Source organism: Macaca thibetana, chromosome 15, assembly GCF_024542745.1.
Source record: "Macaca thibetana thibetana isolate TM-01 chromosome 15, ASM2454274v1, whole genome shotgun sequence".
NCBI lineage: Eukaryota > Metazoa > Chordata > Mammalia > Primates > Cercopithecidae > Macaca > Macaca thibetana.
The window spans coordinates 98012966-98038023 of NC_065592.1; the positions used below are offsets into that span (position 1 = coordinate 98012966).

General features: G+C 41.3%; 1 protein-coding gene across 5 annotated transcripts in view; it reads right to left on the reverse strand.

Moving 5' to 3' along the window:
• Positions 1-13451, reverse strand: part of AGTPBP1 (ATP/GTP binding carboxypeptidase 1) — a 198468-nt gene extending 185017 nt beyond the window's left edge. For 4 of the 5 annotated variants that reach the window (XR_007719870.1, XM_050761610.1, XM_050761612.1 and 1 more), the window contains exon 1: positions 13338-13451. The gene's annotated coding sequence lies outside the window, so the exon portion shown is untranslated. The remainder of the gene's footprint in view (positions 1-13337) is intronic. The other variant, XM_050761609.1, reaches the window with a different exon arrangement.
• Positions 13452-25058: the final 11607 nt, after the last annotated feature.

Below are 25058 nucleotides of genomic sequence, written 5' to 3' on the forward strand. Positions count from 1 at the left end.
GATATTGTCAATAATTTTCATGGTGTATTAGGTGCAAAAGTAATCACAGTTATTGCCATCACTTTTAATGTTAATTGTACTTTTAATTAAAAGTAATGGTAGAAACTGAGATTACTTTTGCACCAACCTAAATAAATAACATTAATTAAAAACAGCTAGTAGTAGCATACAGACAGACATACAGACCAATGGAATGAAAGTTCAGAAATAAATTCATATATCTATGGCCAATCGATTTTTGACATGGGTGTCAAGTCCATTCAATTGGAAAAAACAGTCTCTTCAACAAATGGTGCTGGCCAAAGAATAAAGTTGGACCCCTATGTCACATAACATACAAAAATTTACTCAAAAGGGATCAGCAACCTAAATATAAATTAAAACTCTTAGACGAATATATGGGGGTAAATCTGCATGCCTTGGATTTGGCAATGAATTCTTAGTTAGGACAACAAAGGCATGAACAACAATAAAAAATAAATAAATTGGACTTCATCAAAACTAACAACTTTTGTATATCAAAGGACATTATCATAAAAATGGGGAAAAAAACAAGTGTTAGGATGTAGAGAAACTGGAACCTAGGTATGTTGCTGGTGGGTGTGTAAGACAATACAACTATTGTGAAAAACAGTTTGATAGTTCCTCAAAAAGCTAAACGTAGAATTACGATATGACCCAGCAATTCCACTCTTAGGTATATACCCAAACGAACTAAACACAAAGACTTGAACAGATACTTTATGCCAATGTTCATTGCAGCATTATTCACAACAGTCAGAAGATAAAAACTACCCAAGTGCCCACCAATAGATAAATGAACAATATGTAGTATCAACATACAATGGAATACTATTCAGCCATAAAAAGCAATGAAGTTCAACATATGCTACAACATAAATGAACCTGAAAACATTACACTAAGTGAATTAAAGGCCTAACTGTAACACCTGAACCGTAAAACTCTTAGAAGAAAACACAGTGAACAAGTTCCGTAGCACTGGTCTAGGCAATTTTTTGTATAGGATCTAAAGTATAGGCAACAAAAACAAAAACAAATGGGACTATGTCAAACTAAAAAGTTCTGCACACCAAAGGAAATAACAAAATGAAAGACAGCCTATAGGTTGGCAGAAAATATTGTGCCAGCCATACATCTAGACATATGGCTTATCTCAAGATATAAGAGGTTAATATCTTAAATATATAAGAAACACAACTCAGTAGCAAAAAAAAAAAAAAATGGATAACCCAATTTAAAAATCAGCAAAAGACATGAATAGATACTCTTCCAAAGAAGGTATTAAAATGGCCAACAGGTATATAAAAAGGTGCTCCACATCACTTATCAGAGAAATGAAATTCAAGACCACAATGAAATATCATCGCCTCACACCTGTTAGGATGGCTATTATCAAAAAGACAAGAGACCTAAAAGTTATTTCACAGTTCCTCCAAGATACAAAGATTTAGAAAAGTTGGGGCAGTCACTAGCAGGCAGCTGGTGCACACCAGAACGGGTCCAACATGGTTCTACAGCTAGTAAGCATAGTCCGAGGTTCCTGATCACCACAGCGTCCTAACCTCAACTGTTTCCAGATTCTGAAACAGCAGTGTGGTTCCAGAAATGAAGCTCTAGAAGCAATTTCACAATTAGACCGGAAGTTTCCTAATCACAAAAGAGATAACTCTCTTGGTTTCCCAGTTCTGTGCTAAGATGTGAGAGTTGTTCCTTAAAGCTCAACCTACTGTCTCTTTCTTCAGATCTCCCAACTTAATTCCTCCTACGTAAGCCACTGAATGCCTATGCCAGATAATGATTTATTGCCCCTCATCTCCCAATTCACCCTTTTTGTCTGCTCTGTGAAAATGGATATGTGCCCTTTAAATATTTTTTTATCTGCCAGCTGACATGACATTAAGCTCTGTCAGTAGAGGGCACCGGAAAGGCATTGCAAGGGAAAAGAATTGTGCTTCCTGGTTCCAGGGCATTCACTTGGCTCCAGTAGGCAAGACTTTTCCAGGGCCCTACTCCTTCAACAAGGATGGTTTCCCCACCACCAGGCTCCTCAGTATGTGCTCTTTTTCCAACAAGAGCCTAGGTAGTTTTGTAGTAGAGGTCTCTGATGAGATACCTCTTCATAAACAGCATTTCCTGGTACCCTAAGGGGCAGATTTCCAGCAAATTCCACTAGTGCTGTACCATAGCTTGAACTTGCCCTTTGACAGAGCCTGGACCGTGCCCTTTCCAATAAGATCTAGGTTCATCTGGAAGATGGAAACGCACTCTATCTTAGTCTTGGGATAGTCATTGCTCCTTATATCTGCTATTCCTGTATTCTTTAGCATTATCTTTACTTCTCACTGGTAAATATCTTATTACTCCAATCCCCTGTTATAGTCAATAATTCCTTATATTATTCTTTCCCTGCTAAATTACTATGTGGTTTCTGTCTCCTGATTGACCCCATACTGATACGTTCCAACAATTCTTTAAACTATTTAGCAGCCTATGGTAAACCCTCTCTTTGCTTAAGGGAGAGTGGTTCTTTCTCTACAAGTGTGTCTTCACTGTTTTATTTTTAAACGAAGGATTTGGGCTGTGGAGTGGGAAGAGAATAATACAATATCCTCAGAAATGAAATGAAGTTGTAACATCAACTTTTTTAAATTAGGAAGTGATACTAATCATGTATAGCCAGGGTCAAGAATCATTCCTAGGTCAGCCTATTCAATACTTTTAATTGGAATATTAACTTCATCTTAGAGTACTACCATTCCTGTTATGCCTAACTGCTATTTTGAAACTTAGCCTACAATGAGATACACTTCACAACCAATAGAATGGCTAAACTTTAAAAAGACAGATAATAGCAAGTGTTAGCAAGGATGTGGGAAACTGGAACCCTCACACATTGCTGACGGGGATGTAAAATGGTGCGATTACTTTGGAAGTAGTTTAGCAGGGTTTTTTTTGGGGGGGGTTGTTTTGGGTTCTGTGTGTGTGTGTTTGTTTTTGAGACAGGGTCTTGCTCTGTCACTCAGGCTGCAGTACAGTGGCCACAAACATGGCTCACTGCAGCCTCAACCTCCTGGGCTCAAGCAATCCTTCTGCCTCAGCTGGGACCACAGGTGCCTACCACCACCCACCTAATTGTTTTTTTCATTCTTTGCAGAGAAGAGGTCTTGCCATATTGCCCAGGCTGGTCTCAAATTCATGGGCTCAAGCAATTCTCCCACCTCAGCCTCCCAAAGTACTGAGATTACAGGTGTGAGCCACCAAGTCCAGTCCAATGATTATGTTATATTTTAGTACAATCTGCAAACAGGCAAATTGATTTCACCTATTTTATTGTCATTAATTTTATCAAAGAGTATGAGTAAGAGTAAACCTACAAAAAGCTTATATATCTTTCCTGAACATGCATTCTTATCAAAACCAAACAAATCTGTAAGGTTCACACACTACTCCACAAAAGATGTTCAGACACTTATAAAAGGTCTAATTAGTTTTGCTTTGTGACATTTCCATTTTACTATCGAAAAATGAGGTAGATTTGAAGAGCAGAATCCCATTACCCTTCAATTATTAAATGATTTGTTTAAAAAAACTATTCCTCCAACTCAGATTTCAACTATTTTCAGACTTAAAGCCAAAATTTCTAAGTCTATGTAGGTGATAAATGAGATTTAAAATCTTACCTTGAAACACACATTTTTCTCTGCCTCTAACCTATGACTGTGACCCATTTTTATAAAGAAACCATTATAACCCAAAGTCAGCTCCAGCTAATATCCCAATATAAATCAAAATATACAAAATATGAGGAATAAAAACAGCTATATGGCATACAAAAAACAAAGAACAGAAATAAGCCCCTAGTAAAGGGATTAAATTTGCCAACCAAAACATAAAGATTGGCAGAATAGATTTTTTTTAAATGATCCAACTGTATGTTGTCTGCAGAAGACTTACTTTAGATCCCACGGCACAAATACATGAAATGTGAAAGAATGGAAAAAGATATTCCATGCAAATAGTAACCAAAAGAGAGCAGGAAGGGCTATACTAGTATCAGACAAAACAGACTGAATCAAAAAAGTTTACAAGAGAAAAAGTATATTATATTTTAATAAAAGTTCAACAGAGCAAGAAGATAAAACAATTATAAACATTTACACACCAACAAAATATATGAAGTAGTTACAAATCATCAAAATATGAGGCAAAAAGTAACATAATTAAGGGGAGAAATACTTCTATAATAAAAGGTGGAGGCTTAATACACCATTCTCAATAAGGAAAAAAATAACCGGAAAGAAGAGAGAAGCGATTTGAACAATAAAATGAATCAACTAGATCTAACATATATTTAGAACAAGGTACTCAACAACAGAATATGAATTCCTCTCAAGTGCACATAGAACATTCTCCAAAACAGGCCATATATTAGGATACAAATTAAGTCTCAATTGATTTCAAAAGATATTTATCATACAAAGTATGCTCTCCAACCTCACAACAGGAATAAGTTAGAAATCAATCTGAGAGGCCGGGCACGGTGGCTCAAGCCTGTAATCCCAGCACTTTGGGAGGCCGAGATGGGCGGATCACGAGGTCAGGAGATCGAGACCATGCTGGCTAACACGGTGAAACCCCATCTCTACTAAAAACAAAAAATTAGCCGGGCGTGGTGGCGGGCGCCTGTAGTCCCAGCTACTCAGGAGGCTGAGGCAGGAGAATGGCGTGAACCCAGGAGGTGGAGCTTGCAGTGAGCTGAGATCCGGCCACTGCACTCCAGACTGGGCAACAGAGCAAGACTCCGTCTCAAAAAAAAAAAAAAAAAATCAATCTGAGAAAGAAAACTGGAAAATTCACAAATTTATGGAAATTAAACAACACACTCTCAACCAATGAATCAAAGAAGAAATCACTGGGTTAATCAGAAAACAGAGACAAAAGAAAGCAAAGACACGATAAACCACAACTTACAGGATATAGCAAAATCAATGCTAAGGAGAAAATTTACAGACATAAACACATTAAAAAGGAAGACAGCTCTCGAAACAACCTATCTTTATAACTAAGGAATGAGAAAAAGAAGAACTAAACCCAAAGTGAGCAGAAGGAAGAAAATAAAAAAGACCAGAGCAGAAATAATTAAAATAGAGACTAGAAAAACAATAAAGAAAATCAACAAAACCAAAAGTTGGTGCTTTGAAAAATTAACAAAACTGACAAACCTTTAGCAAGATTTAAAAGAGAGAGAGAAGACTCAAATTACTAAAATCAGAAATGAAAGGGGAGACATCATGACCAATTCTACAAAGGCAAAAAGGATTATAACAGAGTACTGTGAACAACAGTACACCAATTGGGTAACGTAGATGAGATAAATTCCTAGAAACACAAAACCTACCAAGCCTGAACCACAAAGGAATAGAAAATCTAAATACCCATAACTATTGAGGAGATTTAATCAGTAATTAAAAACCTCCTTACAGGCTGGGTGCGGTGGCTCACGCCTGTAATCCCAGCACTTTGGGAGGCCAAGGTGGGTGGATCACAAGGTCAAGAGATCGAGACCAGCCTGGCCAACATGGTGAAACCCTGTCTCTACTAAAAATACAAAAATTAGCTGGGCGTGGTGGCACGTGCCTGTAATCCCAGCTACTCAGCAGGCTGAGGCAGAAGAATCACTCGAACCCATGAGGCAGAGGTTGCAATGAGCCAAGATCGCACCACTGCACTCCAGCCTGGCGACAAAGAGAGACTCCATCTAAAACAAACAAACAAAAAAACCTCCTTACAAAGCAAAGCCCTAAACCTGATGGCTTCACTGGTAAATTCTATAAAACATTAAAAAAAAAAAAAAAAAAAAAAAGATCAGTTCTTTTCAAACTCTTCCAGAAAAGTGAAGAAGGAACACTTACTACCTCATTCTATAAGGCCAGCATTGCCCTGATACCAAAGTCAGACAGATGCTACAAGAAAATGACAGACCAATACTCTTTATGACCATTAATGCAAAACTCTTCAACAAAATACTAGCAAACTAAATACAGCAATGTGAAGGCAAATCAAAACTACAAGATACCACTTCGCAGCCATTAGGATGGCTGCTACCAAAAACAAAACAAAAACAGAAGATAGTAAGTGCTGATGTGGATAGATTAGAATCTTTGTGCACTATTGATAGGAATATAAAATGGTGCAGCCATTATGGAAAACAGTATGAAGGTTCCTTGAAAAATTAAAAATAGAATTATCATATAATTCAGCAATTCCACTTCCAGGTATATACTCAAAAGAACTGAAAGCAAGGTCTTCTTTGGGAGGCCAAGGCAAGTGGATCACAAAGTCAGGAGACAGGGACCATCCTGGCTAACATGGTAGAACCCCATCTTTACTAAAAATACAAAAAAAAAATTAGCCAGGCGTGGTGGCACACACCTGTAGTCCCAGCTACTTGGGAGGCTGAGGCAGGAGATTCACCTGAACCCAGAGGCGAAGGTTGCAATGAGCCGAGATGGCACCACTGCACTCCAGCCTGGGCGGCACAGCGAGAATCCATTTCAAAAAAAAAAAAGCAAGGTCTTGAAGAGATGTTGACATACCTAGATTCAAAGCAGCATTATTCACAAGCAACTCAAGTGTCCATCCATCAATGGATGAATGCATAAACAAAATCTGGCATATGTACACAACAGATTATCCAGCCTTAAAAAGAAAGTCCTGACACACAGTACAACATGAACAAAGCTTGAAGACATTGTGCTAAATGAAATAAGCCAGTCACAAAAAGATAAACGCTGTATGATTGACTCCACTCATGTGACATACTCAGAGTTGTCAAATTCATAGCAACAGAAAATAGAACAGTGCCTGCCAAAGAATGGACTATGCGGGAGGGGAGAGTAATTGTTTAATACATAGAGTTTCAATTTAAGAAGATAAAAAAAGTTCTGTAGATGTACGGTGATGACGGCTGCACAACAATGTGAATATACTTGATACCACTAAACTACACACTTCAAAATGATTTAAATGGTAAAGTTTATGTTATATATGTTTTACCATCATTTTTTAAAATGAATATTTTTTTAAAGACAGAAATATGAATCTTGTGTTAAAAACTGGGGAAAAAAGTTGTTTCAAATGTAAATAAAAGTTAAAATTAATGAGATTAAATTAAAAGGTGAGAGATTAGTTTTCACCATGCACCAAAAAGGAGTCTAGAAAGTGCGTTGACCATAAATTAATAAATCTAAAGAGTTCTTGTAAAAATAATTTTTTTAATTCACTAAATTCTATTATATGTAGGCAGTGTTCAGATTTTTATTAACATTATCTGACCATAAATCCCCCTGGCTGACTTTATTATTGTTTTTAATCCCTCTATAACCAATATCCTTATAATCTTCATAATTTTAAATCATTTTCCCCATAAGGAAAAATGTAAGGCAAAGACAGCAAGTACCTGGCATTTCTCCACAGGGCAGCTCATCCTCAGCATGAATTAAGTGAGAAATGAGCAGAGTTTAAGAAGGGAAACCAGGTCACTTTTTTTAAGCTTATGAGTTAGATATTAGTGGAGCTTTTCACATTGTGCCTTCACTGTTTAATATTTACATTCCCAAAATGTTAAATTTGAACATTTACACAGAAATGTACAACAGGTCTGACTTTTGTTTTTAGATGGTATTAAGATTACTAATACTATAATTCCATTGCATCGGCACCTGACTAAAACCATTAAGAAACTTTCTGTGAATAACCTTTACTGTACTTCATTTTGTATGTTAAAATATTCTTCTTTAAATTTTTTAATTCACACAATAATCATATGTATTTATGAGGTACACAGTGATCTTTTGATATATGTAATGTATAGCAATCAGATCAGGGTAATTAGCAAATCCATCACCTCAAACATTTACCATTTCTTTGTGTTCAGAGCATTTGATATCCTCCTGGCTATTCGAAAGTATATATTATCAATTACAGCCATCCGATAGTGCTAGAGAACACTGTAGAGCTTATTCCTACTATCTAGCTAGAATACTTTTTTTTTTAATACGGCCTTTACCAGCTCCCAAAGCCTAAAACAAAAACAAACCAGAGATTGTCACTACCACTTCACTTCTTAATCAAAGGTTTGTGAGAAATCCTCTTTAAGATTTAAATCCAAAAGTTCTAAAAGCATGGTGCATGGGCCCCTGGGGTCCTGACACTCTTTTAGGGGACCCACAAGATGTGTGGTCCCCTATTTCTGTAACACTATTTGTATAATACTAAAATTTAAAATATTAAAATTACTGTCATCTTGGACTGAATTAAAGTCACCATCAACCACCAACAATTATAAAACAAGAAAAAGCCAGCCGTGGCTCACGCCTGTAATCCCAGTACTTTGGGAGGTGTATGCGGGTGGATCACAAGGTCAGGAGATCGAGACCATCCTGGCTAATGCAGTGAAACCCCATCTCTACTAAAACCACAAAAAATTAGCCAGGCATGGTGGTGGGCACCTGTAGTCCCAGCTACTCGGGAGGCTGAGGCAGGAGAATGGCATGAACCCAGGAGGCAGAGCTTGTAGTGAGCTGAGATTGCACCACTGCACTCCAGCCTGGGCAACACAGCAAGACTCCACCTCAAAAAAAAAAAAAAAAAAAGACAAGAAAAAGTCAATGTCACTTAAGAATGTCCTTGAAACAGTAAAAATTATTAATTTTTACACACCTTTTTATGTGACAAAATGGGAAGTTTGCACGAACCATTTCTGCTACATACTGAATTATAATAACTGATGGTTGTCTCAGAGTAAAGTGCTTTTGTAACTGAACTGACAGCTTGAACTAGCCTCTTTTTTAATGAAAGTGACTGAAAGAATGATTGACAGACTATGGTTATTCAAATTGGAATATTTTGGCAGAGGTTTTCTCAGAAATGAACAAACTGAGCTTGCTTGTCACTTTAAGTAAACAAGTCACATTTGTTGCCAATGATAAAATTTGAGCTTTGAAGCAAAAATCCGAATTCTGGAAAATTCATATCCACCATCGTCATGTCAAGACCTAAACAGCTTCCCAATAATTTGTCTCTAACAAAATGGGTGGTGATATTAACAACCATAACTTTCTTTGACATTGCATGATGAAAGATGTCAACATTTGGAAGATCTGCATAACACTGAACCAATATTTACAAATGACCAAGGAATGATGTTACAATCTCAGGAATGGGTATAAGATCCATTCAAAGTTCAAGCCAATGGGTTTTACCAGAGCATGCAAAAATCCACTTACATGATTTCCCACTGCATCTAACCTTTAAGAAATTGCCACTTACTGAGTTTTGATATAATACCAAACAAGAATATCCACAATTACCTGAAAAGGCTATTAAAATGCTCCCTCCCCTGGCCTCTCCACCTTGTTCAGCCATTACCTGTGTGACACTGGATTTTCTCTATATATACTTCAACCCAAACAACATACTGCAATAGACTCGATGCAGGAGCAGATATGATAATCCAGCTGTTTCCCTTAAACCAGACAGATTTACAAAAAAAGTAAAACAATGCCACTTTTCTCACTACCTTATTTTTTGTTTAAAAAAAAAGTTGTTTCCATTAAAAATATGGTGTTTATATTAACATGTAAAGAGTTTATAATTGTCATTTTAAGTGAACTGACAAAACAATTTATATTTCTCTTTTCATTTACAATACAGTAAACATAGATAAATTCACAAAAGCTTTTTGGGGATCCTCAACAACTTTTAACAGTGTAAAAGGGTTCTGAGACCAAACGTTTGAAAGCATTTAGAGTTTTAATATTAGACCTCTGCAAACCAAGAACAAGTATGTAAAATCATACTGGAGGGGAAAAAAAAAGTTCCTAGGAAAATTATATGAAAGCTGAAAATGAACACAATGTCAAATCAAAACTGACCTCACTCTATATAATATCAATAAAAAAGAAAATAAAGAATACTTAGATAAAACTGATTTTGTGTGCCCTGGAAACAACATACAATATTCTGATCAAATAAACACGTATGTACCTACCAATATTTTGACAGATTACATTTTTGATAACGGCACATTATGGTCAAAGAAACACCCAATCACAAACTCAGAAACAGATGATTAAAATATTAAAATAGCAGCCATCACTAACAGGAGGGACACAATCCAAAGTTCTGTCAGAAGGGACAAACAGGGATATATCAGCAGCTCTCCAGTAGCATCCCAGGGCACCCTGCTCAGGGTCTAGCTATTCTATTTAAAACTGACTTACATGTTTCCAAGGCAGGACAGTGAGACTAAGCTCTCACTTAACCCCAAAGGAGCAAATGGGTCATAGTGGAATTAATCTGCACTAATACTGCTCCATCCGCCAAAAGTCCTTTTTCCGCTTACTAGATCCCTTTGAAGACTGAGGAAGAGCAACGGTAATAATAGCAACATTTCCTAGGCACCAGTTACTAAATGCCAGGCACTGTGGGCTAAGCACTGTACATATATTAATCACTTAATATTTGAGAACATCTTAAGAGTACATACTATTATTATGTCATTTTTGGAGCACGAAAAGGACAAATAACTTGCTTTAAAAAAATAAGTAAATAAAAATAACTTGCTTAAAGTAAAGCCAGGACCCAAACCGAGCCATCTGGCTCTGGGGCCCAACCGCTTAGCCACTACACTATAGTACACAGGCATAGTAATCAACGATAATATCTGAAGTTTAAAATTCAGGGCCTACCCTACACAATTTCGGTTGTTTATACTGAAACCCATTGCCTAAGGAAAGCTCCCATCTTGCAGACGGCCCTCTGACAGGTGCATCAATTGCTATTCACGCACTGTTCAATTTTCAGATAGTGGAGGACTTCAAGCAAGAAAAGCAGATTTGGGAAGATGAATACTTTGGATGAGGTTTAAAAAAACTAAGGTCAGGCCGGGCGCGGTGGCTCACGCCTGTAATCCTAGCACTTTGGGAGGCCCAGGTGGGCAGATCACCTGAGGTCAGGAGTTCAAGACCAGCTTAAGTAACATGGTGAAACCCCGTCTCTACTAAAAATACAAAAAAATTAGAGCCAGGCGTGGTGGTGTGCGCCTGTAATCCCAGCTACTCGGCAGGCTGAGGCAGGAGAATCGCTTGAACCCAGGAGGCAGAGGTTGTAGTGAGCCAAGATCAGGCCACTGCACTCCAGTCTGAGCAACAAGAGCAAAACTCCGTCTCAAAAAAAAAAAAAAAAAAAAATTCAGGCCAGGTGCGGTGACTCATGCCTGTAATCCCTGCATTTTAGGAGGCTGAGGCCAGTGGATCACCTGAGGTTGGGAGTTCGACACCAGCCTGGCCAACATGGTGAAACCCTGTCTCTACTAAAAACACAAAAATTAGCTGGGCGTGGTGGCGCGCGCCTACAATCAAGAAGCTGAGGCGGGAGAATCGCTTGAACCCGGTAGGGGCAGGCTGCAGTGAGCCAAGATCGCACCACCGCACTCCAGCCTGGGTGACACAGTGAGACTCCGTCTCAAAAAAAAAAAAAAAGTAGAATACAAATTACAAAATTTCATAACTCTTGGACCTCTTTTCCTTCTGCTAATGGAAGTAAAACCATTATTATATAGCAGCCTAGCTACACTTTTCTAAAGAGAACAATGCCTCAATTCAAGTCAATTGGAAAAGCTTTATAAAAATTGCTTCTACAAAAGTTTAAATTACATTAATAGATTCAAATGTTTTGCTATGTTGGCCAAATACGAGGGTAGTGTTAAGCCTATCCACTTCATTTCCAAGTTCAGAATGAGTCTGCAGTTGTAATTATGTGATGAATCAATTCAAGGCAGAGTTTCGTGATCATTAAAAATGAACCTATAACTTCACCATAGAATTTAACTCAAGAGAAGTGGAATGGGAAAATGAACAAGTCATATTAGAACTCTGCCTGCAGGATGAGAAAGAGCGGGTATGGCACGACTTATTATCTCGCAGTAATTCTACATAGGAAATACTTACAGATCTTTTAGAGTTTTGTTTGGTTCTGACATTTGGCACATGTTTTAAAATAAGCACCATTTAAAGTTCCTTAAATAAATCACTTCTTTTTTGGCCTGCTGAACTAAAAACATTCCACAATACAATTACAAAAATAACTTTCTGGTTTTCCCAGACAACCAGTTTATAAGAATAATTCAGAGGTTCACAAAGGATAATTTGATTTACATAAAGCTTAAAAAACGGACATAAAAGGTAAGTGAAAATGAGTGATTAAGAAGGCTGTTAAGGTCCTTTCTAACCACAAATTGTCATGAATTGTAATTAAACACAACTACAATTTTAAACACCTGAAGGAAAAAACCCAGCTAGAATTAATACTGCCAAAGAAAATTTCCGCTACTTTCAGGCACTTGAGTGAGCTATGTTAAAACGGGAAATGGGCTTTAAATTATCAACATTCACATCGATTACACTATGATGCATGAAAACTCCATTCTACAATGAGTAAACGCCCAGGAAAGGAACCCAACCAACTCCAATTGCCCTGATGCTCATAAGAGGTTTATACGGCACAAGGGGTAAAATTACGGTAGAGTCGAGCAAGCCTTTGGGTTACAGGAGTCCTTGAACACTTGTAATTGAGAACCCGCAATTCAGGAAGGAAGACACTAAGGAAACTCTGCACTGTCATCGAGGGTGATCCGATTCAGGTTCAAACCAAATGCTCAAGGCGACAAGTTGTAAACAGAAGACACACTTCAGCTCAAACCACCCAGGGAGAGGAAGCAAACCTGCCCATCGCCGATGTCACAGCAAATCCCACCTTGCTGGCGCTCAGCCGGGAACCCTAGGATTGCCGAAGCACAGGGGCCCGCGACCCGGCGGCCGGCCACCACCGCGGAAGAGGGGCGCGGGGCTGGGCGCGCCTGCCCCGGCCCTGCAGCCCCTCGGTTAGACTCCCCGCGGCGCCGCGAGCTCGGGCCCGAGAGAAAGGGCAGAGCAGAAGGGGCGGCCTCCGCCCAGAGACCGCGCCCAATACCCTCCGCAACGACTGGGACGGGGGTCCACCGAGGGTCCAGGGACTGGGGAAGGCGTTTTCCAGACCCAGCCAAAGCCCCAGACCGTCAGGGCTTTCCCTCAAGACCGAGTGCTTTCCCCTCACGCCCCGTGAAAGACATGCGTTACACAACCCGTCAGGTAAGGGGCGCAGGGATCCGGGGTCACCCCTCCTACCCCCGGGCGCCGCCGCCTGCATCTCCCGCGGCCCGGGGACAGCAGAGGGACGGACGGCCGGGACGCGCGGACGGCAGCGAGGCGCTCACCGGCTCAGGATGGGGCGCTGGCGGGGACCGCGAAGAGCCGCAGCCCGGCTCGGCACCTGGATCACGGCGGATCCCTCGCCGCCCGCCGCCCGGTGTTTTCATACAAACCCCGGTGGCAGGCGAGGCGGAGGCGGCGGCGGCGGCAGCTGCGGCGGCGGCGCTGGAGGCGGCGGAACCTGCCCGCATCCCGGGCAACGTCAGCGCGGCGCCCCGCCCACCGCACGCCTTGCCAGCCGGCTCCCAGCACGCGCAGGGAGTGGGGGCGGGGCGTACGAGGCCAGGAAAGGGGCGGGGCGCAGCGCACGCCCCCTTCCCGGCGCGTCCCCTGTTACCCCCGTGCGCGCTCCGCCCCGCCCCTCTGCGCGCCCGACGGGAGGGAGCGCGCGCGTGGGGGCGGAGCGTGAACGGGAGCGGGAATTAGGGGCGGGTGTTCCGCGGGCTGCCGGCGCCTTGTCCCCAGCAGCCCCGGGCACCGCCCCACCGTACCGAACTGCGAGCGACTCCCCACGTTCTTCAAGTCACCTTTCTGTACACTCCCAACGAGGGCCCCAGCCTTTTCCCGGAACTAAGCCCGCGCCCACCCCTTCCCCCGCCATCAATCAGTCACTCTTAGGAAGGGTTCTTAACGCTCCCCACCTGATCCCGGGGTCGCATCAAACGCTGGGGACTGCGGTAAAACTTAGACCTTTCCTGACCTCAAGGAGGGTCCGTAATAAGAGGCTGGAAGGGACATTCTGTTACTACAGTCGGGCTCCCAGAAAACAACAGGATTGCACCTTGTGACCAAACCTCAGTAAATTGGACCTGGTGCTGCAGCGAACAAAATAGCATGCTGATTTACTGTTTTTTGAAAAGGTGCCTGCATATAATCAAAACGGTAATGCTAAGTTGGATACTGAAGGCAAAGGCGGAATGTTTTATCTGAGCCAGAGTAATGTGTCAGAGAAATTACTAATACACCCCCTTCTGTTTTGACTGTATTTAAGTGTACTGTAATGTATTGCAAATAAATACTGACATCATTTACTTTTTCAAGATGCACAAGATCATGTTTGCTACTGTTTATGGTAAGGAATGTAATATTACTACTAGATAAGGGAATGCATTGAGAACTGTGGGATTTTTGTTTTGTTTTATGATCTTGTTCCAATAAAATTAAGCAGGTGTGAAAGCAATTCAAAAAGTAACCCAAGGTACACCGCAATGCTTCTTACAGTTTACCCTTGGTATATGTCTTTATTCAGATGAACAAGAAACTGCCATTTTGTAAACATCGTAGTTTCCTTCATCGTGAGCACTAAAAGATAGGTTACGGTATTTAAAATAATTTAAAAACAACCACCACCCCAAACCACCCAATCGGAAAGGTATTATCTGAAAATACCCAATAATAATGTAATAATTTTACAATAATGCTAAAAATACATGTAATATACCTGAAACTTTTCTTAAAGAACATGTTTCTAAATGAGTCAACTTGCAATATAGGAAGGTATTATGTGGATGTGTGTGTTTGTGGAATTTGAATCCCACTTTCACAAGCACTGTTAGCATAGTTTGATGACCAGGACACAGACCCAGGAGATTAACCGACACAAGATAAACAGTAGTGTTACGTTGCTTTGAAATGATTCCGATCACATAGTTTGCCACAAGAGTGAGTGATTTATGTTTTGTGGTAATTAAGAACTTAGAGCTACTCCCCCACCTCCTGGGAATGTGACATCACTCTTCATCAGATCCCACATGTATGAAGTTGAAATAAACTTCACCTCCCCTAGCTAATGTGACATTACACCTTATCAAACACCATATATAAGTTACTGACTTCAACTACAGGATTTCAAAATACATATAAACTCAAGAATTTGCGAGATGCTTTGAGAGCTCAGCGGGTGGCAGATTGTAAGCTCTGTCCGCCACTTCCCTAAACACTACCGGCTCAGGCTGCAACAGGGCCACATCCTGTTAGCCTTTAAGCTTTGAAGCCTGTCCACCAACACTGGCACCACCCTGTAGCATCGTGGGACTTTGCATATCCTCACAGATCTCCTATATGTTGGACACCATCTCTCCCAAGAACCTCAACCTCCAAAAGGTAAAGGTACACCTCAATTGTTTTTCTTTTCTTTTTTTTTTTCTTTTCAAGACAAGAGTCTCACTCTGTTGCCAAGGCTGTAATACAGAAGTGCAATCATGGCTCACTGCAGTCTTGACCTCCCCGGCTTAATGAATCCTCCTACCTCAGCCTGCCACTGAGTAGCTGGGACTACAGGCACATGTCACCACATCTGACTAACTTTTTTAATTGTTTTTGTAGAGTCGGGGTCTCCCTAAGTTGCCCAGGCTGTTCTCAAACTCCTGGGCTCAGCAGTCCTCCTGCCTTAGCCTCCCAAAATGCTGGGATTACAGGCATTAATACCACACCCACCTCAATCTTTAATTAGACTTTACTTTCCACAGAGGTCTGCTTCAAACTTAATTGAACAACTAGATTTTAATAGTTTTGGAACTCACTATGTAGTTAATATACATCATCTATGGAGTGTATTCCCTGTGAAATTATTCCCTTAATTCTCTGCCTCTATACATTGTGAACCTAAGAAAACAATTATCTTCATATGGCAATAAACCATGTTGACGTAGGATTTTTTTCTCCTTAGCTCAGCTAGATCAAGGTTCTTGTCTCAAGACCAGGAAAAATCGGGTACGCAGCCATTTGAAGAGTGAGTGGAGTAGAATTTATTAAGCAAAAGGAAAGCTCTCAGCAAAGAAAAGGGTCCTGAAAGCAGGTTCCCAGTTGCCCGCTTCACAGTTGAATACAAGGGCTTTTACATGCAAGCTCATGGGGCTGGGTTCCCTATTTGTATAAGGCGCAAATTCCTGGTGGCTCCACCCCATTCCCCCAGAGTGCATGCGGGCCCTTAGTCCACTATAGGCATGTTTAGGCAAGACGCCTGTGTAAGTTCCCTTATCTGTACGAAACACAGATGGGAGGTTCTCTGGGGACCCTTCCCTTACTGTCTGCCTAAAGCAAGCTGGCTGACTCCTTTCAATGTAATTCAGGAAATCATACTTTTATCTCCCTACTTTGAACCATACAGAACACAGAGCTAATTTCTATTGATCACTCTTTCCACAGCGTCTTCAATAAACCTTATCATGATACATAAAACTAAATGTGAATAGCTGATATAATCAGAATTGGGCTATATAATGGAATTCATTTAACTTGGATTCCTCTATTCAGTCTAGCCTTGTAGGTACTCAATAAATGTTTGCCTGTTTCATTTTTGGACTAATCATGGGGAGAGAGAGGTGAACACTGGAGCCCAGCTATCTCTTTCTCCTCTTCTGCCGATTTCCTTATCTCCATGCCTTTCATAAGGTAACATAGAAAATGCAACACACTGTATTACAAAATTCTGTAGTCATAAGGCTTAGAACAGTCATGGACCTCTCAAAAAGTCTACAGCAATTTCCATCTAGAACATAAATGTTAGGAGAGCATGATTGATCATGAGGTTTCTGAAACATAGCTGGTCCTCTGGAGTTAGAGGATTGATTGTTGTAACTATTGAACAACCAACCATTTATTGAGCACCTCTTATGTACCAGACAGTCCTCTTGAGATCTTCTGAGGAATTAAGCAAATGATAATGCTCAACAAAAGACCTAACCACTGCCTTGTGTCAAACTAAAAGGTTTACCACAAATAGACCACAGAACAGAATGTAGTACCAACAACCAGAGCTGAATCTAAATGAATGCAGCAAAACTGGGAAATAGAGGGAAGCAATCTGGGATTTCACACGATGAATGGTTCTGATGCAAAATCTTTTACAGTGGCAAATGGTTTCCATGGTAAACTGTGAATGATATGTAATTCAGGGTCAGAAAAATTGAACTTAAAGGCCAGGCGTGGTGGCTCATGCCTGTAATCCCAGCATTTTGGGAGGCCAAAGCAGGAGGATCACTTGGTGATATAGGAGTTAAGAAGAAATCATTTAGGCAGATAATGAGAGTATGGGAGCCCTTGGTAAGGCTTTTCTCTTTAATGAAAAGCAGCCCCAAATCATTTTCTAACAAAGAGCAGCCTGTAAGGTCGAGCTGCAGACATAGACAAACAAGCTGGGAGCTTGCACTGCTGAATGCCAGCAGAAACTCGGGGATAGACATGTTCAAGATGGCAGCCCCACCCTCCCTTCTCTTTGTCAGCCACGTGTACAGTAAGAAGCAGACAACATGGTGCAGATCAACAGGAAAGCCCATTTGCAGAATAAGATTACGGTGGGGAGACAAGCCTTCCTTTTCCCCCACCCTCACACAGTATGTAGACGTCATACCTGATGGAACCAATGTGTGAGCCCTATGTAAATCAGATACTGCCTTCTCCAACCTGATGCCTATAAAATCTACTGCGAGCCACCTCCTCACCCCCTCTTCAGACATCTCTCTTTCCCAAGAAGCTGCTCTCCTCTCTCCTTTCTTCTGTCTATCAAACTTTCCACTACTTAACCCACCCACACGTGTCTGTGTCCTGAATTCTTTCTTGGCGCACAACAACGAACCCCAGGGTATATACCCCAGACAGTATAGGCATATTATTGGAACCAGGAGTTCAAGACCACCCTGGACAACATAGCGAGACCCCCCAACTCTACAAAAAATAAAAATTAAAATTAACTGGGTGTGGTGGTGCATGCCTGTAGTCCTAACTACTTGGGAGGCTGAGGCAGGAGGATAGCTTGAGCCCAAGAGTTCAAGGCTACAGTAAACTGTAATCACACCACTGCACACCAGCCTAGGCAACAGAGCAAGATTATGCCTCTAACAAAAAGAAAGAGAGGGAGAGAGAGAGAGAAGCAAAATTGAGTTTAAAGATCCATACGTATAAACCACTACACCCTCACTCACATTCTTCTTTTTTTCTTTTTGTTTTGTCAGATGAAGTTTCACTCTTGTTGCCCAGGCTGGAGTGCAATGGTACGATCTCGGCTCACTGCAACCTCCGCCTCCCAGGTCCAAGCATTATCCTGCCTCAGCCTCCCAAGTAGCTGGGATTACCAGGCATGCACCACCACGTCCAACTAATTTTGTATTCTTAACATAGATGGGGTTTCACCATGTTGGCCAGGTTGGTCTCGAACTCCCGACCTCAGGTTATCCACCCACCTCAGCCTACCAAAGTGCTGGGATTACAGGTGTGAGCCATTGTGCCTGGCCACCCTCACATTCTTCATTTGTGAAGTGGAACTTAAATATTCCTGCCAAATCTAAAGCTTTAAAATTTGGCATACCCTTTGATTCTCTTACAGGAATTTATCCTAAAGAATGTATTCAAGTGGCATCATATTACCCAACTTCAAACCGTACTACAAAGCTATAGTCACCAAAACAGCATGATATTGGTATAAAAATAGGCACATAGACCAATGGAACAGCATAGAGAACCCAGAAATAAAGCCAAATACTTACAGCCAATGGATCTTCAACAAAGCATACGAAAACATACAGTGGGGAAAGGACAACCTATTCAACAAATGGTGCTGGGATAATTGGCAAGCCATGTATAGGAGAATGAAACTGGATCCTCATCTCTCATGTTATGCAAAAATCAACTCAAGATGGATCAAAGACTTAAAACTAAGATCTGAAACCATAAAAATTCCAGAAGATAACATTGGAAAAATTCTTTTAGACATTGAGTTAGGCAAAAACTTTCATTACAAGAACCCGAAAGCAAATGCAATAAAAAACAAAGAAAAATAAATAGATGGGACTTAATTACACCAAAAAGCTTCTGCACAGAGAAAGAAACAATCAGCAGAGTAAACAGACAACCCAGAGCGGGAGAAAATCTTCACAATCTATACCTCCAACAAAAGACTAGTATCTAGAATCTACAGAGAGCTCAAACAAATCAGCAAGAAAAAAACAAATAATCCCATCAAAAAATGGGCTAAGGACATGAATAGACAATTCTCAAAAGAAGATATACAAATGACCAACAAACATGTGGGAAAATGCTCAACATCACTAATTATCAGGGAAATGCAAATCAAAACCACAATGTAATATCACCTTACTCCTGCAAGAATGTCTGTAATTTTAAAAATCAAAAAATAATAGATGTTGGTGTGGATGTGGTGAAAAGGGAACACTTTTACACTGCTGTTGGCAATAGAAGTTAGTATAACCACTATGGAAAAGAGTATGGAGATTCCTTAAAGAACTAAAAGTAGATATACCATTTGATCCAGCAGTCTCACTACTGGGTATCTACCAGAGGAAAATAAGTCATTATATGAAAAAGACACTTACACATTACACATGCATGTTTATAGCAGCACAATTCACAGTTGCAAAAACATGGAACCAGTCCAAACGCCCATCAACCAGTGAGTGGATAAAGGAAGTGTGGTATATATATACCGTGGAATACTACTCAGCCATAAGCAGCAACCTGGATGTAGTTGGAGACTATTATGCTAAGTGAAATAACTCAGGAGTGGAAAACCAAACCATGTATTCTCACTTATAAGTGGGTACAGCATACACTGCTAGGGTGATGATGGGTGCACCAAAATCTCATAAATCACCACTAAAGAACTTATCCATGTAACCAAACACCACCAGTTCCCCAAAGACCTACTGAAATGAAAAGGAAGGAAGGAAGGGAGTTGGGGGGGGGGGGGGAAGGGGAGGGGGAGGGAGAGAAAGAGAAAGACAAAGAAAGAGAAAAAGAGAGAGAGAAAGAAAGAAAAGGAAAGAAAGAGGGATGGAGAAATGGAGGGAGGGAGGCAGAGAGAGAAAATGTGTCTGAATTCAGTGGCTCACGCCTCTAATCCTAGCACTTTGGAGGCTAAGACAGGATGATCCCTTGAGTCCAGGAGTCTGAGACCAGCCTAGGCAACATAGCAATACCCTGTCTCTACACATTTTTTTTTTTTTTTTTTTTTGAGATGGAGTCTAGCTCTGTTGCCCAGGCTGGAGTGCAGTGGCCGGATCTCAGCTCACTGCAAGCCCCGCCTCCCGGGTTCATGCCATTCTCCTGCCTCAGCCTCCCGAGTAGCTGGGAGTACAGGCGCCCGCCACCTCGCCCGGCTAATTTTTTTTGTATTTTAGTAGAGACGGGGTTTCACCGTGTTAGCCAGGATGGTCTCGATCTCCTGAACTCGTGATCCGCCCGTCTCGGCCTCCCAAAGTGCTGGGATTACAGGCTTGAGCCACCGCGCCGGCCTACAAATTTTTTTAAAAAAATAGCTGGGTGTGGTGGCATGCACCTGTAGTCCCAGCTAATCAAGAAGATTAGGCAGGAGGGTCCCTTGAGCCCAGGAGTTTGAGGCTGCAGTGAGTTATGATCACCACTGCACTCCAACCTGGCCAGTGGAATGAGACCCTGTCTCAACCAAATAAATAAATAAATAAATAAATAAGAAAGAAAGGAAGAAAATACTTGAGTCCTACTTCTACATATAAACCAGAAATCTTTTCTTATTCATCACTGCAATTCATATGCATGCTTGGATATGCACAGAATATCATTGAAAGCTAAATAAGGAACTGATATAGTGGCTGCCTCTGAAGAGAACTGGTAGGCTATCTGGTGAAGGTGAGAGGGAGACTTATGTTTATTGAATACTATATCATGACTTTAGATTATGTCATGTGTACATAGTACCTGCTTGACTTTTTAAAAATTTACTTGATTATATTTAAATTTGAAACTTTTAGTTTAGCTTTTTTTTTTTTTTTTTTTTTTTGAGATGGAGTTTCACTCTTGCTGCCCAGGCTGGAGTGCAACGGCGTGATCTCCACTCACTGCAACTTCCACCTCCGGGTTCAAACGATTTTCCTGCCTCAGTCTCCTGAGTAGCTGGGATTACAAGCATGGGCCACCATGCCCAGCTAATTTTTTTGTATTTTTAGTAGAGACGGGGTTTCTCCATGTTGGTCAGGCTGGTTTTGAGCTCCCAACCTCAGGTGATCCACCCGCCTCAGCCTCCCAAAAGTGATGGGATTACAGGTGTGAGCCACCGTGCCTGGCCATGATTTAGCTTTTATTCAGCATTTTATATAGGGGAAAAGCTTTTCATGTATAGATTAATCCACAGTCATTTCATATGGTTTGGCTCTGTGTCCCCACCCAAATCTCATCTCAAATTGTAACCCCCGTAATCCCCGCATGTCACTTGAGGGACCTGGTGGGAGGTGCTTGGATCATGGGGGTGGTTTCCCCCATAGTGTTCTTCTGACAGTGAGTGAGTTCTCAGGAGATCTGATGGTTTCTGTAAGTGGGAGTTTTTTCCTGCATGCTCTCTCTTTTCTCTCTCACGCCATCATGTAAGATGTGTTTTGCTTCCCCTTCATCTTCTGCCATGATTGTAAGTTTCCTGAGATCTCCCAGTCATGCAGAACTGTGAATCAATTAAACCTCTTTCCTTTCTGAATTACCCAGTCTCAGGTAGTATCTTTATAGTAGCGTGAGAATGGACTAATAACACATGTACACAGATGAGGAAACTGTTAAAAACCGTCAAGAGTGGCATTACATTGTGCACTCAAGTTAAAAACAGAAATTCCTTTTGAAAAAGTCATGCGTAGGCCAGGCACAGTGGCTCATACCTGTAATCCCAGCACTTTGGGAAGCGAAGGTGGGCGGGTCACCTGAGGTCAGGAGTTCAAGACCAGCCTGGCCAACATAGTGAAACCTCGTCTCTACTGAAAATACAAAAAATTAGCTGGGTGTGGTGGCAGGCGCCTGTAACCCCAGCTACTTGGGAGGCTGAGGCAGGAGAATCACTTGAACCTGAGAGGCGGAGGTTGCAGTGAGCCGAGATCATGACATTGCACTCCAGCCTGGGCAACAAGAGCGAAACTTCGTCTCAAAAAAAAAAGAAGGGCCGGGCGCGGTGGCTCAAGCCTGTAATCCCAGCACTTTAGGAGGCCGAGACGGGCGGATCACGAGGTCAGGAGATGGAGAGACGATCCCGGCTAACACGGTGAAACCCCGTCTCTACTAAAAAATACAAAAAAATAGCCGGGCGAGGTGGCGGGCGCCTGTAGTCCCAGCTACTCGGGAGGCTGAGGCAGGAGAATGGCGTAAACCCGGGAGGCGGAGCTTGCAGTGAGCTGAGATCCGGCCACTGCACTCCAGCCTGGGTGACAGAGCAAGACTCCGTCTCAAAAAAAAAAAAAAAAGAAGTCATGTGTATATGTATGAATATATATATTTGAATAAACAGCTAGCATATATACCAAAAATAATAACAACTATCTCTGAATGTGGATAAGCGATTTTTTATTTTCTCCCTTTTACTTTCTTAATTTTCTAAATTTTTATAAGGAACATAGGTCACTTTTGTAATTAGAAGGGAAGCCAATTTAAAAGATGAAATCTTCCCATGAGTTAAGCCCAGCTGTCCTGATTGATTTATTTTCCCATTTCCTTGCAGCAAAAAGAATGTTTCCAGCTGCTACAGTTAAGAGAGAGCTGGCCGGGCGCGGTGGCTCACGCCTGTAATCCCAGCACTTTGGGAGGCCAAGGCGGGCGGATCACAAGGTCAGGAGATAGAAACCATCCTGGCTAAGACGGTGAAACCCCATCTCTACTAAAAATACAAAAACACAATTAGTCGGACGTGGTGGCGGGTGCCTGTAATCCCAGCTGCTAGGGAGACTGAGGTGGGAGAATGGAGTGAACCGGCGAGGCGGAGCTTGCAGTGAGCTGAGATTATTCCACTGCACTCCAAGCTGGGCGACAGAGCTAGACTCCGTCTGAAAACAAAAACAAAAACAAAAAGCTACCAGAGAGTTTGGCTTGCTGATTACACTAATAAAAATCCCAGACGAGCAATTCTTCTTGTCTTCAATATGGTTAGACAATAAATTTGGCTTTTTTCAGTAGGTGCATCTGAACATTATCAGTTGATTGAAAACTAATTGATGTTAACTGAACTCATGAATGGCTGAATTATACCCAGGTTAATAACGTATTAAAATAAGGGATGTGCTTTTCTGGTGAACAAACAGCTCTGGCCCATCTTCAAAAGTTATTTGTTATTGCTTTATTTATTTAGCAGCGGTATGCTTTCTTCAAGCAACTGTGTTTTGTTTTGTTTTTATGGACAACCAATATATAACAGAAAATGAAGCTGCTCTGATTGAAGACAGACGAAAGACCTGCCCAGTCTCAAGTTCTCCTTCCTTTCCCTTCCCCAAGATGTTCCCTAAGAGGGCTCCTCAGAATCCCCAAGACTTCAAAGAATGAAGTTTAACACCAGCTCATCTGATGATACCAAATGGATAAGCAGAAGGTTGTTTGGTGAACATAGACCTGAAGCAAACAAAATTAGAGGAATACTAAAATCCAGATTCTGGGAGATGGCTGATGAGTTTTTCCAGTTCCACAACAGTGCATGCCTCTCTGAGAGATAGGAATATACATTCCTGACAGAAAGAATCACTCTGCCTTCAACAGTGCTAAACAATAGTGGGCTAGTAAACCAGCTTGCTGAAAACAAACAAAATAACCCAAAAATCCCTGGTCTACAGCAATTTGGCCTTTTCTGTGGTATAAACACTCCCATAGTGGTCTATCAACAGAATTTAACAGTGGCTTGCAAAATTCCCGAATATTTATCAGTTCTTGTAAACCCCTACTAGCTGACTTTAGCACACACTGGCAGAAAACCCCTAACCAACTCTTATTATATGTGTCCTCCACACAGAACCCAACCTGCTGTTTCTTCTTTATTTCTTCATACACTTGGGTTATAACATTGCTTATCAGGCTACAGCTTTCTTTGGGGATGTACTTGCCTCGGTAATAAATCTGGATCAACTTTATAGGATTTAGGAGTTTCCTGAAACTCTAGCAATCACATATCTACAAACCATCTCTGGATGGTTTCTGTAAAAGGCAAATTGATTTGTCATGTGTTAATTGTTACCGGCTTTGTTCAGAGAGCAGCCAGATAATGAAAGCCCCATTATTTATTGACAGCAGTGATTTCTTACAAATTATAGACATCCCTCCAGCATTGTGATTATTTCATACCTAAATGTCTTTTCTTCCCTTATGAATCATGCTGCTGTTTCTTCCTGGAAGCCAGATGGACTTTTTTTTTTTTTTTTTTTTTTTTTTTTTTGAGATAGTCTCACTCTGTCCCCCAGGCAGGAAGGGCGATCTTGGCTCACTGAAGCCTCCTCCTCCCAGGTTCCAACAATTCTCCTGCTTCAGCCTCCCAGGTAGCTGGAATTACAGGCACGCACCACCATGCCCGACTAATTTTTGTATTTTTAGTAGAGACGGGAGTTTCACCATGTTGGCCAGGCTGGTCTCAAACTCCTGACCTCAGGTGATATGCCCACCTCAACCCTCCCAAAGTGCTAGGATTACAGGTGTGAGCCACCGCACCTGGCTGACAATTTTTAATAAATGTTTTGTCCACATGGCTCTGGAAGAGCTGGACCTGGACAAATAACTGGGTTAGTCTAGTTTTACTGTTTTTCATTCAGTGCCCTAGTTTATACTGAAGACCGGGACGACCACTTCTGCTTTCAATAATAAAGCAGCTCCTGGTTCAGTTTTTTGAAGAGTTGTGTAAGATCAATTCACATTTTGTGCAGAATCACAGACATTGTAAAACATTTCTGCTTATCTTCTAGGCAATACTAGCTAGCACTAGTGGCTGATATGCTTTAAAAAAAAAAAAA